General features: G+C 29.3%; 2 long non-coding RNA genes across 2 annotated transcripts; one reads left to right on the top strand and one right to left on the bottom strand.

Moving 5' to 3' along the window:
• Positions 1-3,446: 3,446 nt before the first annotated feature.
• LOC145972494 (uncharacterized) lies at positions 3,447-4,946 on the bottom strand. Its single transcript, XR_014439183.1, has 3 exons — positions 4,406-4,946; positions 3,981-4,059; positions 3,447-3,689 (listed from the first exon to the last, which is right to left on the bottom strand). It is a non-coding gene; the product is annotated as an uncharacterized LOC145972494 (long non-coding RNA).
• Positions 4,947-12,824: 7,878 nt separating this feature from the next.
• LOC145972481 (uncharacterized) lies at positions 12,825-14,229 on the top strand. Its single transcript, XR_014439179.1, has 3 exons — positions 12,825-13,270; positions 13,617-13,695; positions 13,987-14,229. It is a non-coding gene; the product is annotated as an uncharacterized LOC145972481 (long non-coding RNA).
• Positions 14,230-15,029: the final 800 nt, after the last annotated feature.

The following is a 15,029-nucleotide window of genomic DNA, read 5'->3' as shown; positions in this document are numbered from 1 at the left end:
TCTGCGAAGAAAAGTTAAGTGATCCATTGAACGTCGGGAACTTCACTGTAGGAGGGAACGAATCCTGGATCTTCCGGACTATTCCCGATAGCAATGATTTCAGTAATAAATCAACGACAATTATCCCTCGTCATTATCTTCAATTCACGAAATTGATATGCACATCACAAAACATGTTCTTCCATTATTAAGAAATATATTTCTTTATTGAAAATTAAATGGATATAACGACCTTTTTTATTGAAATGTGATTACGAACGATTATATTTATAAATAATAAAATACATGCATTATTGGAGTTTGTGTTAAATGTGCGAACACATATAATTTGGGGTACCGTTCGCGCGCGCGAGACGAATCGAACCTGATATCAGCAAGATTTAAAAAATTTCAATTCGAACAGTGTGCAAAATAAAATAAATCAAATAATTTTAAATAATTAATTCTAGATTAATTCTCTAGATTCTTATTCTTATAACGTTTAAATTAATAATTTCTTTTCTTTTAATCAATATCATACTGATATAGGGGTACTCATTCGATTTATCTCGAAATTTTTAAGTATTCGCACATTTTATGTAACATTCATGTATAATTTCGCTTAAATATATAACATTATTAAAAATTATAAAAATATTTTGGATACGTGAATTTGTGCATGTATTTTATTATACATATATATAAAATGGTATATATCTAAAAATTAATATTTCAAAATGGCGATGGATGTCCAATACCTGCAAATAGTTTCTTAAAAGAAACTAAAAATTAATGTTAATATCCCCAGCACCTAGAAATAATATTTCAAAAGAGACAAATTATATTAATTAAAAATATATTCGTTCGTAATCATTTTTATCAAAAAAATTATACAAATTAATTACAATATAAAATTACGTGAAAAATTAAAATTTATACACAACGCTATATCCATATTTAATCTACTATTAAATCTTTCTGGCATTATATATATAGACAATAATAATACCAATCCTAATAATGATAGAACATTTTTAACGAAGAAAAGAAAAGATACATTTCGCTCATCTAAATATATATTATTTAAATTAATTCGACGTTAAAGAAGCGTATCGTCGTTGAATTACTACCGAAATCATTGCTTTCGGAAATTGCCAGGAAAACCTGGGATTAGTTCCTTCAATCGTATAATAAAAATTCCAAATTTTCAACAGGGCACCGAACTAGACGTCGCGAATGGATCTCACAAGAACCGGTGAGAAATAATTCTCCATGATGAAAATCGTTTCGACTCCTAGGCGGTACGAGCCACGCAACTTTCATTAACGTTTATTTAACGGAAGGAACAATGATAACTCTTTTATTAAAACGACAATCTCGTCTAACAATAAGAACGCGAAAAAGAACGCAAGAAAAACACGGTGTTTTCGCAACGGTAATTTATTAATTTATTTATGAATATTTTCCGATAAGAAAAAAAAATTCGTAAATACAAATATAACTGAAAAAACAAATTATTAAATTCATAATAATTAACTCGCGATTCTATAATATCGAAGGTGATCGTTAAATTTTGTGAAGCTAATACTTAATCGTGGACATATCACATCGAATCTTCACTCTCTTATTCGACATTTCTTTATATTTAATTAGCAATATTTAGGAATATTATCTAACGAGAGGGACAGCGATCAAATTCTTTTGTTAAAATGATAATCTTGTATGACACGAAGAGAACGCGGAGAGAACACGGTATTTTCGCAATCATAATTTAATAATTTATTTTAAGAATATTCAGTTCCGCGCGATATCGAATTCATAAATAAATAAAGCTAACGGAAAGCATATCATTAAATTTATAATAATTGACTCGCGATTCTGTAACGAACGTCCGTCAAATTTTATAATGCTTATATTTAATCATTAATTTAGCATCGAATTTTTACATTTTATATAAAAATTTTCCGAATTTATTAATGACTCTTTGACATGAAAATACAAACAGTTATTCTTTTATGAATATTCAAAAAATATATACTTCAGAAACAAATACTTTAATTTAATGAATTACTATTATGTTAATTACTATTATGTAATCATTACACGTATACTTTCGATAATTTTTCGTGTAATTTACATAAGAATTTACAATCGTAAATACAATTTCATATAATATAATTATAGTCATAATTGTATTGTATTTTACAATTAAAATATCAATGTTAGATTATAATTAAAATACAATTATAACTATTTATAATTAACAATTTACAATTTACAAATTTATGATGTTATCAATATTAAATAATAATATTCGATTTATTCAAATATTTAATAACATCGATATAATAATTTGATATTGATAGCATTAACATTTGGATTTAATATTATATTTGATTTAATACACATATATTTTTAAGTTTTAAAATAAAATATAACATGTTAAGATTTCTTAAACGTTAATAATTATGCAATTTCTTTAATATTTCTGAAGATAATTTTGATAATTTAAATTTCACTTTTAAAACATGTTATATTTATTTTTACAACGTTATTAAAAATAAATTCAACTAAATGAAAATAATTTTAATTTACCCCTAGGATTATTGGAATATTAAAAGAAAGAATGAATCTTACTTAATAGCCCTAACAACCCTATTATTAAAGGATTCTAATAATTTTAATAGCTCTAACAATCCTACTATTACAGAATTCTAATGATCTTAAGAGACCTAACGACCCTAATATTAATAGAAGAATTTTTATGATTTTACTTAATAGCCTTAACAACCCTACTTCCTGATTAACTAAAATTATTCGAGATTTGAGGAACCTATCTCTAATCATCACCTTACCTAATCATGTATAAATTTTAGTCAGGTGCCCTAACCGCGTGCCCTAACCGTACTCTTCAGGCCAGTTGAACCTACCTTTCGTTGATCCTGGCCACTTTCTTTCTCGATCTCTAATCAGAGATCAAAGAAGGAGATAATTACTCCTTCTTTTGCCGGATAAAGGGCAAAAGAGCGTGAAATATTTACGCTCATTTAGTAACGATCGTTCGATTTCACGATCGTTCGTTAAATATTGAATATAACTTTATTTTAACTGAAATAAAGCCAAATTACTACAAATTTCTATAAATTATATTTTATAATAAAATATAAAATTAATGTGTGTATTTATCATATTACAAATTATTTAATTAATTAATCATTTGGCTTTATATTAAGTTAAAGTAAAGTTTAAAAACAATATCTATAAACAAATTCTACGATGGATGAGCTATGAGCAATCAGAAAATAAGTGCGTATTATAAGAATAAATTAGCATCAAATATTGACAAAATTGATAATTGTTAATGGGTATCCTTTATTTAATAAATTAGACAAAATCTTTTCTTGATCTCTTCTTTTTTTAATTAATATTTCAATATATTTTCGCAATAGATGTAAAACATAAGTTCGAAAGAACTTATTAAAATTATTTAATTTAATTCATTTAATTTAATTATTTAATTTAATTTATTTAATTTAATCCATCCTAGCTCATCCATTTTAAGGCAACGGATTTATCTACAATCTACAATCTACATCTACATCTACATCTGCAATCTCTACGAATCCGTTACCTTAAAGTTAAATAAAAGTTTTTTTCACTCACCGGCACTGATGCGCAACAGCGGAGTTGTTATTATCGAAGCTAGTTGTCTGTAACATACAAATATAAAATTCATTTATAATAATGCTCACAAAATGCAATTAATATTTTAAAAAATTTTTATCGCGCGAAATTTTATATCCGATGTGTAAAATAATAAGCAGATAAACACGCATGGAAAAATTTTATAAATTTTTGAAACTGTTTTTTAAATAGAAAATTTTATATGACTTTTACAAAAATCTTTCTTTTTAATTCATTTAAATAATAAGATCGAATTATTGTTCGTTTATAACAAGTTAACGATTTATAACAATTAATATATAAATAATAATATTCACCATCAGGTTGTTCCGCCGGTGCAGGATGCCTCTCCTAGGCCTGCTCCTCCTCTCAGATCATCAGGGTTGTTGCATCAATCTATAACATACAAAAGAAGATTCCAATGTAGCAGCGTTCAAAATAATTAATATTTCAAAAATTATTGTATACATTGAATTTTATATTCGATGCATATAATAATAGCAGATTAATAAAATAATTCTATAAATTTTAAAAAACATTACTAATAATTCTCTTATAACTTTATAAAAGCTTACACCTTTACAAGATTATAGCTTTAATTTAAAAATCTTTTTCTTTAATTCTCTCTTATTTAAATATAAATAAAAACATCAAATTAATTGTTGCGATTAACTGTTTAATTTAAATTATAATAAATATATTTAATATTTAATATATAATTACAAATAAATAAATTGCTTACCAGAAGGTTGCTCTGCCGGAACCTGAAGCCTCTCCTAGGCCTCCCCCTCCTCTCAGTCTCAGGCGCGCGATACTTAACGGCACTCCCGCACTCACGAGCGATATTTTTATATCGCTATTTTCGCTTTTTTACGCGCGATACTAAACGGTTCCCGCACTATTTCGGTACGATAAAAAATTTTCTATTTGGTCGCGCGATGTACATACTTAATATGTATATACTTTGAACGGCACTCCCGATTTCGGTACGAACGAAAATCCCATTTCACTTATGAGAATCAGCTTCGAGCCAACAGGTCAGGAATGCAACGATACAACGAGCAAGGATTAAGCCCAAACCGGAAAGAAGACGAAACGATTGACGGAAATAGAGGAAAATGAAGTTCACCAACTCTTTTTCGCGCATAATTATCCTATCTCGTACCGAACCTGGACCCGCTAAGCACGATTTCAGGTGCTTCGCCCGGAACACGAAGTTTCCCGCAATGCAGGATATGGCTACACCAGGCTGGTAGACGGCAAAAGAAGAGGATACCCACATTTTTTAAATGCTAACATTCAGCAATTTAGAAAATGGGGAGGCAACCCCTTTTACCGAGCGAAAATCGTGCCTAGGGGAATCCACTCGACTCCTCGACAGGGTTAACACACGCAGTGCGTGTGGCTGTAGACGAGCAAAGAGAAGGGACCCATTGACGACCATTCCGAGCAATCGATCGAGTTCTAACTAATTCGGGCCGAATCACTTGACGAAGCACGAAGCAAGAGTGTACGTTGCATAGCAACGTGTGCAAACTCGAAACATCCCAGTTAGTTGGCATCAGAAGTAGAGACTCGTGACAATAAATGAAATTGGGATTTTATATGAAAAGTCCAAAAGTTCCGCGAAAACGCGACGACGCGAGAATACTACAACGCGAAAACGCGGTAACGAAGCGCTTGCCGTCCGCGGCACGTTTACGGCACCGACGACGCGAAAGGGTACTTAGCTTCCCATTCAGGCACCTTAAGATTTATCATAAATAGAAAAATTTAAGATAAACCTCAAGGCACCATCCAAGTACTAAGCCCTCCCACCGCGACAAGGTGTACCCCATGGGAGAGTTATATTATATATAATTTTATATATAATATAATAAATAATTTGAAATTTATTTTGTAATATAGTACATAAATTTAAATTTGTAAATATAAACGATAAATAAAAATATAAAGGATAAGAGAACATCTATTATACAAAGCAATGTTCAAAATAATTGATTTTAAACCTAATTATTGCGCGCAATTAATTTTTACATTTTTACTTTTAAATAGATATATTTTAATATTATAAACTGCGTAATTACAAAATAATTTATATTTCTTAGATATAAACTTTTAAAAATATGATAAATAAAAAAATTTCTATTTTTTTATATATATGAAATATTTAAATAAATATATTAATTTGAAATGTTTTACAAAACATAAAAGTATCTGAAAATATTAATTAATAAAAAATTTTATAAATGTTTTAATTATTTTAAAATAAAATGGAATATTTTTTATAAGTATATGTATTATATATGTTACAATTTAAAATCACTATTAAATCACAATCAAAGAAATAAAACGAAACGAGAAATATGTATATTTTGAATATATATATTATTGATAAATAATTTATATATTGTTGCGTCCGCGGAACGCGGTATATATCGAACGCGCGCGACACAATCGGCATACGCTGACGCTCGTGCACTCGTAAATAATAACGCGATTTAAGGTGCACAAGAATTTTAATAAATCGCGAGTAACATACAAGAATTCAAAATAATCGTAAAACGGATCACAAATAGACGCGCGTCCGCACAACTTGACAGCTGGGCTTTAGACTCTCTGACAGTTGTTTATAACAATATCTTGACAACGCGCGCGAAAACGATCTTCTTCGAAAGAATTCAACGGGTGACGAATACATTCAGCGGGACGGGACGCGGGGACGCAACAATATAATAAATAATGAATGTGATAAATAATTTATATTAATGACTTACATCATATCTTATTGATCCATCCACTTCCAAAACCTCCTTTTTTCTTTTGCTTTCTTCGCTCTTTTCTCATGGCACTTTAATCCTCGTTGCACTTACACTTATTCACGAAAAGTTCCTCGTTGCACTTGCAATTGTGTTTAGAGAAAGAATTTGATAATATATGAAACGTCTCACATCACTACTTCACTGCTCAAGAGCCACTGAGCGAATGATCGTAAGTCAAGAACATTATCGCGGTACTGTTTATATCGCCAGGGTCGACTATGTAAAGAAAGAATTTGATAATATATGAAACGTCACTACTTTATTGCTCAAGGTTACTGTGCGAATGATAATAAAGCCGTGTAACGTATTAACAATAGCGCGATACTGTTTATCAAGGTCGAACACGGTGTTATTGATAATTCTCTCGTTGCCGAAATATTTTCTGTAATATAAAATATTCGCGCGCGGAATATTAAATTATAGAAGTATTTTAATTTATTGATTTAAATTGATTATTTTTTAACAATTTATCACGGAGTCTTTCGTTATGCTATTTATTTGCATCTATAATTCGATTGTTTTACTTTGTATTCTCTCATAATCCAAATTATTTTTAGATTTTCAAGTAGAACGATAAAGTAACACGGATGAAATATATTTGTGACTCTAGGTATTGAAATAATAATTATTGTCCGTAAAGGTCGCAACGATCGAAGCAATTATTTAACATTTTGGATTCCTATCATTTAATCGATTCTCGATTAAATTGTACATTGTTTAATTAACAAGGATTGTTAAAATTTAAGGTATTGGTCGAAATATAATTAATTCTAATATTGTTAATGAAATATAATGAGCATCAATGATCGAAAGTTCATAACATAATTAAGTCTCTTATCCCCTTTTATGTATATTTTGATTCAATTTTTAATCACGGTAATGAATGATTGCGATTCGATAAAGATTTATAGTTGCGATACAGTTTCATGTCGTGAATTAATTTTTAATTAATTAATTTATATTAATATTTAATGCAAATTATGTTTCGATGCTAATCGTAATCGTGTTTAGTAAAAAAATTACAATACAATACGAAACGTTTCTCACCACTACCTTATTACTCGAGAGTCACCGTGCGAATGATGACAAAGCCAAAACATAGCGCGCTACTGTTTATATTTTATATTGCCAAAGTCGAACACCGTGTTATCGTATAATTCGTTGCCAAAATATTTTATATATTATAAAATGTACATTAACGCGGAATATTAAATTAATGAAGTATTTTAATTTATTGATTAAAATTGATTATTTATTAAACAATTTATCCTTTCATTATGCTAATTATTTGCATCTATAATTCCATTGATTTACTTCGTGTTCTCTCACAATCCAAATTACATTTAGATTGTCAAGTAGAATAATAAAGTAACACGGATGAAATATATTTGTGACTCTAAGTATTAAAACAATAATTATTGTCCGTAAAGATTGCAAACATCGATGTGATTATTTAATATGTTGGATTCCTATCACATTAAATCGATTCTCGATCAAATTGTATATTGTTTAATTAACCAGGATTGAGAAAATTTAAAGCATTGGTCGAAATATATTTAATTCTAATATTGTTAAAGAAATATTATAAGCATATAATAAGCATCTTTGATCAAAAGATCATAATATATTTAATTCTCTTTTTCCCTTTCATGTATCCCCTGTTTCAATTTTTATTCGCAGCAATGAATGATTACGATTCGATAAATATTTATCGTTGCAATACAGTCGTTTCATGTCGTTTATTAAAAGTTAATTAATTTTTAATTATTAATATTTATAGCAAATTATGTTTCGATACTAATCGTAATCGTGTTTAGTACAAAAATTACAATACAATACGAAGCGTTTCTCATCACTACTTTATTACTCGAGAGTCACCGTGCGAATGATGACAAAGCCGTAATGTAGCGCGCTACTGTTTATATTTTATATTGCCAAAGTCGAACACCGTGTTATTGATAATTCTCTCGTTGCCGAAATATTTTCTGTAATATAAAATATTTGCGCGAGGAATATTAAATTATAGAAGTATTTTAATTTATTGATTAAGATTAATTGATCATTTATTAAACTATTCATCACTCATGAAGTCTTTCGTTATGCTAATTATTTCCATCTATAATTCGATTGTTTTACTTCGTGTTCTCTCACAATCCAAATTATATTGAGATTGTCAAGTAGAAAAATCAAAGTGATAGAAATCTAAGATAATAAATAATCATTTCGTTGCGAGCTTTACGGACAATAATTATTTTTTCAATGATACTTAAAATAAAACGTATTTCACGCGTGTTCCTTTGATAATCAAAATATATTTGGATTATCAAAGAACGCGCGATAAAACAATTGAATTATATACCTAAATAATTAGCATAAAGGCTCCGTGATGAAGACTTAATAAATAATCAATTTAATCAATAAATTAAAACACTTCTATAATTTAATATTCCGCGTTAGTGCATATTTTATAATATATAAAATATTTTGGCAACGACTTATCAATAATATTATGTTCGATTTTGGCGACGTAAATAATAGGTTGCTATTGTTTGAATGTAATGGTTTTGCTATCATTTATTCTCGGTGACACTCGAGCAGTAAAGTAGTGATGCAAAATGCTACGTATGTTAATTAATTGTTTAATAAATATTCGATTAATTAATCTATAAATTAAAATACTTCTGTTATTTAATATTTAGCGTTAAAGTATATTTTATAATGTATAAAATATTTCGGCAACGAATTATCATTAACACGGTGTTCGACTTTGACAATATAAAATATAAACAGTAGCGCGCTACATTACGGCTTTGTCATCATTCGCACGGTGACTCTCGAGTAATAAAGTAGTGATGAGAAACGCTTCGTATTGTATTGTAATTTTTGTACTAAACACGATTACGATTAGTATCGAAACATAATTTGCTATAAATATTAATAATTAAAAATTAATTAACTTTTAATAAACGACATGAAACGACTGTATTGCAACGATAAATATTTATCGAATCGTAATCATTCATTGCTGCGAATAAAAATTGAAACAGGGGATACATGAAAGGGAAAAAGAGAATTAAATATATTATGATCTTTTGATCAAAGATGCTTATTATATGCTTATAATATTTCTTTAACAATATTAGAATTAAATATATTTCGACCAATGCTTTAAATTTTCTCAATCCTGGTTAATTAAACAATATACAATTTGATCGAGAATCGATTTAATGTGATAGGAATCCAACATATTAAATAATCACATCGATGTTTGCAATCTTTACGGACAATAATTATTGTTTTAATACTTAGAGTCACAAATATATTTCATCCGTGTTACTTTATTATTCTACTTGACAATCTAAATGTAATTTGGATTGTGAGAGAACACGAAGTAAATCAATGGAATTATAGATGCAAATAATTAGCATAATGAAAGGATAAATTGTTTAATAAATAATCAATTTTAATCAATAAATTAAAATACTTCATTAATTTAATATTCCGCGTTAATGTACATTTTATAATATATAAAATATTTTGGCAACGAATTATACGATAACACGGTGTTCGACTTTGGCAATATAAAATATAAACAGTAGCGCGCTATGTTTTGGCTTTGTCATCATTCGCACGGTGACTCTCGAGTAATAAGGTAGTGGTGAGAAACGTTTCGTATTGTATTGTAATTTTTTTACTAAACACGATTACGATTAGCATCGAAACATAATTTGCATTAAATATTAATATAAATTAATTAATTAAAAATTAATTCACGACATGAAACTGTATCGCAACTATAAATCTTTATCGAATCGCAATCATTCATTACCGTGATTAAAAATTGAATCAAAATATACATAAAAGGGGATAAGAGACTTAATTATGTTATGAACTTTCGATCATTGATGCTCATTATATTTCATTAACAATATTAGAATTAATTATATTTCGACCAATACCTTAAATTTTAACAATCCTTGTTAATTAAACAATGTACAATTTAATCGAGAATCGATTAAATGATAGGAATCCAAAATGTTAAATAATTGCTTCGATCGTTGCGACCTTTACGGACAATAATTATTATTTCAATACCTAGAGTCACAAATATATTTCATCCGTGTTACTTTATCGTTCTACTTGAAAATCTAAAAATAATTTGGATTATGAGAGAATACAAAGTAAAACAATCGAATTATAGATGCAAATAAATAGCATAACGAAAGACTCCGTGATAAATTGTTAAAAAATAATCAATTTAAATCAATAAATTAAAATACTTCTATAATTTAATATTCCGCGCGCGAATATTTTATATTACAGAAAATATTTCGGCAACGAGAGAATTATCAATAACACCGTGTTCGACCTTGATAAACAGTATCGCGCTATTGTTAATACGTTACACGGCTTTATTATCATTCGCACAGTAACCTTGAGCAATAAAGTAGTGACGTTTCATATATTATCAAATTCTTTCTTTACATAGTCGACCCTGGCGATATAAACAGTACCGCGATAATGTTCTTGACTTACGATCATTCGCTCAGTGGCTCTTGAGCAGTGAAGTAGTGATGTGAGACGTTTCATATATTATCAAATTCTTTCTCTAAACACAATTGCAAGTGCAACGAGGAACTTTTCGTGAATAAGTGTAAGTGCAACGAGGATTAAAGTGCCATGAGAAAAGAGCGAAGAAAGCAAAAGAAAAAAGGAGGTTTTGGAAGTGGATGGATCAATAAGATATGATGTAAGTCATTAATATAAATTATTTATCACATTCATTATTTATTATATTGTTGCGTCCCCGCGTCCCGTCCCGCTGAATGTATTCGTCACCCGTTGAATTCTTTCGAAGAAGATCGTTTTCGCGCGCGTTGTCAAGATATTGTTATAAACAACTGTCAGAGAGTCTAAAGCCCAGCTGTCAAGTTGTGCGGACGCGCGTCTATTTGTGATCCGTTTTACGATTATTTTGAATTCTTGTATGTTACTCGCGATTTATTAAAATTCTTGTGCACCTTAAATCGCGTTATTATTTACGAGTGCACGAGCGTCAGCGTATGCCGATTGTGTCGCGCGCGTTCGATATATACCGCGTTCCGCGGACGCAACAATATATAAATTATTTATCAATAATATATATATTCAAAATATACATATTTCTCGTTTCGTTTTATTTCTTTGATTGTGATTTAATAGTGATTTTAAATTGTAACATATATAATACATATACTTATAAAAAATATTCCATTTTATTTTAAAATAATTAAAACATTTATAAAATTTTTTATTAATTAATATTTTCAGATACTTTTATGTTTTGTAAAACATTTCAAATTAATATATTTATTTAAATATTTCATATATATAAAAAAATAGAAATTTTTTTATTTATCATATTTTTAAAAGTTTATATCTAAGAAATATAAATTATTTTGTAATTACGCAGTTTATAATATTAAAATATATCTATTTAAAAGTAAAAATGTAAAAATTAATTGCGCGCAATAATTAGGTTTAAAATCAATTATTTTGAACATTGCTTTGTATAATAGATGTTCTCTTATCCTTTATATTTTTATTTATCGTTTATATTTACAAATTTAAATTTATGTACTATATTACAAAATAAATTTCAAATTATTTATTATATTATATATAAAATTATATATAATATAACTCTCCCATGGGGTACACCTTGTCGCGGTGGGAGGGCTTAGTACTTGGATGGTGCCTTGAGGTTTATCTTAAATTTTTCTATTTATGATAAATCTTAAGGTGCCTGAATGGGAAGCTAAGTACCCTTTCGCGTCGTCGGTGCCGTAAACGTGCCGCGGACGGCAAGCGCTTCGTTACCGCGTTTTCGCGTTGTAGTATTCTCGCGTCGTCGCGTTTTCGCGGAACTTTTGGACTTTTCATATAAAATCCCAATTTCATTTATTGTCACGAGTCTCTACTTCTGATGCCAACTAACTGGGATGTTTCGAGTTTGCACACGTTGCTATGCAACGTACACTCTTGCTTCGTGCTTCGTCAAGTGATTCGGCCCGAATTAGTTAGAACTCGATCGATTGCTCGGAATGGTCGTCAATGGGTCCCTTCTCTTTGCTCGTCTACAGCCACACGCACTGCGTGTGTTAACCCTGTCGAGGAGTCGAGTGGATTCCCCTAGGCACGATTTTCGCTCGGTAAAAGGGGTTGCCTCCCCATTTTCTAAATTGCTGAATGTTAGCATTTAAAAAATGTGGGTATCCTCTTCTTTTGCCGTCTACCAGCCTGGTGTAGCCATATCCTGCATTGCGGGAAACTTCGTGTTCCGGGCGAAGCACCTGAAATCGTGCTTAGCGGGTCCAGGTTCGGTACGAGATAGGATAATTATGCGCGAAAAAGAGTTGGTGAACTTCATTTTCCTCTATTTCCGTCAATCGTTTCGTCTTCTTTCCGGTTTGGGCTTAATCCTTGCTCGTTGTATCGTTGCATTCCTGACCTGTTGGCTCGAAGCTGATTCTCATAAGTGAAATGGGATTTTCGTTCGTACCGAAATCGGGAGTGCCGTTCAAAGTATATACATATTAAGTATGTACATCGCGCGACCAAATAGAAAATTTTTTATCGTACCGAAATAGTGCGGGAACCGTTTAGTATCGCGCGTAAAAAAGCGAAAATAGCGATATAAAAATATCGCTCGTGAGTGCGGGAGTGCCGTTAAGTATCGCGCGCCTGAGACTGAGAGGAGGGGGAGGCCTAGGAGAGGCTTCAGGTTCCGGCAGAGCAACCTTCTGGTAAGCAATTTATTTATTTGTAATTATATATTAAATATTAAATATATTTATTATAATTTAAATTAAACAGTTAATCGCAACAATTAATTTGATGTTTTTATTTATATTTAAATAAGAGAGAATTAAAGAAAAAGATTTTTAAATTAAAGCTATAATCTTGTAAAGGTGTAAGCTTTTATAAAGTTATAAGAGAATTATTAGTAATGTTTTTTAAAATTTATAGAATTATTTTATTAATCTGCTATTATTATATGCATCGAATATAAAATTCAATGTATACAATAATTTTTGAAATATTAATTATTTTGAACGCTGCTACATTGGAATCTTCTTTTGTATGTTATAGATTGATGCAACAACCCTGATGATCTGAGAGGAGGAGCAGGCCTAGGAGAGGCATCCTGCACCGGCGGAACAACCTGATGGTGAATATTATTATTTATATATTAATTGTTATAAATCGTTAACTTGTTATAAACGAACAATAATTCGATCTTATTATTTAAATGAATTAAAAAGAAAGATTTTTGTAAAAGTCATATAAAATTTTCTATTTAAAAAACAGTTTCAAAAATTTATAAAATTTTTCCATGCGTGTTTATCTGCTTATTATTTTGCACATCGGATATAAAATTTCGCGCGATAAAAATTTTTTAAAATATTAATTGCATTTTGTGAGCATTATTATAAATGAATTTTATATTTGTATGTTACAGACAACTAGCTTCGATAATAACAACTCCGCTGTTGCGCATCAGTGCCGGTGAGTGAAAAAAACTTTTATTTAACTTTAAGGTAACGGATTCGTAGAGATTGCAGATGTAGATGTAGATGTAGATTGTAGATTGTAGATAAATCCGTTGCCTTAAAATGGATGAGCTAGGATGGATTAAATTAAATAAATTAAATTAAATAATTAAATTAAATGAATTAAATTAAATAATTTTAATAAGTTCTTTCGAACTTATGTTTTACATCTATTGCGAAAATATATTGAAATATTAATTAAAAAAAGAAGAGATCAAGAAAAGATTTTGTCTAATTTATTAAATAAAGGATACCCATTAACAATTATCAATTTTGTCAATATTTGATGCTAATTTATTCTTATAATACGCACTTATTTTCTGATTGCTCATAGCTCATCCATCGTAGAATTTGTTTATAGATATTGTTTTTAAACTTTACTTTAACTTAATATAAAGCCAAATGATTAATTAATTAAATAATTTGTAATATGATAAATACACACATTAATTTTATATTTTATTATAAAATATAATTTATAGAAATTTGTAGTAATTTGGCTTTATTTCAGTTAAAATAAAGTTATATTCAATATTTAACGAACGATCGTGAAATCGAACGATCGTTACTAAATGAGCGTAAATATTTCACGCTCTTTTGCCCTTTATCCGGCAAAAGAAGGAGTAATTATCTCCTTCTTTGATCTCTGATTAGAGATCGAGAAAGAAAGTGGCCAGGATCAACGAAAGGTAGGTTCAACTGGCCTGAAGAGTACGGTTAGGGCACGCGGTTAGGGCACCTGACTAAAATTTATACATGATTAGGTAAGGTGATGATTAGAGATAGGTTCCTCAAATCTCGAATAATTTTAGTTAATCAGGAAGTAGGGTTGTTAAGGCTATTAAGTAAAATCATAAAAATTCTTCTATTAATATTAGGGTCATTAGGTCTCTTAAGATCATTAGAATTCTGTAATAGTAGGATTGTTAGAGCTATTAAAATTATTAGAATC

This window comes from Camponotus vicinus, unplaced genomic scaffold (assembly GCF_025532165.1).
Source record: "Camponotus vicinus isolate PSW18456_S1 unplaced genomic scaffold, iyCamVici1.0 SCAF_5, whole genome shotgun sequence".
Classification (NCBI taxonomy): domain Eukaryota; kingdom Metazoa; phylum Arthropoda; class Insecta; order Hymenoptera; family Formicidae; genus Camponotus; species Camponotus vicinus.
Note: the sequence above shows the minus strand (reverse complement) of the source record. Positions and strands in the feature narration are given on the sequence as shown.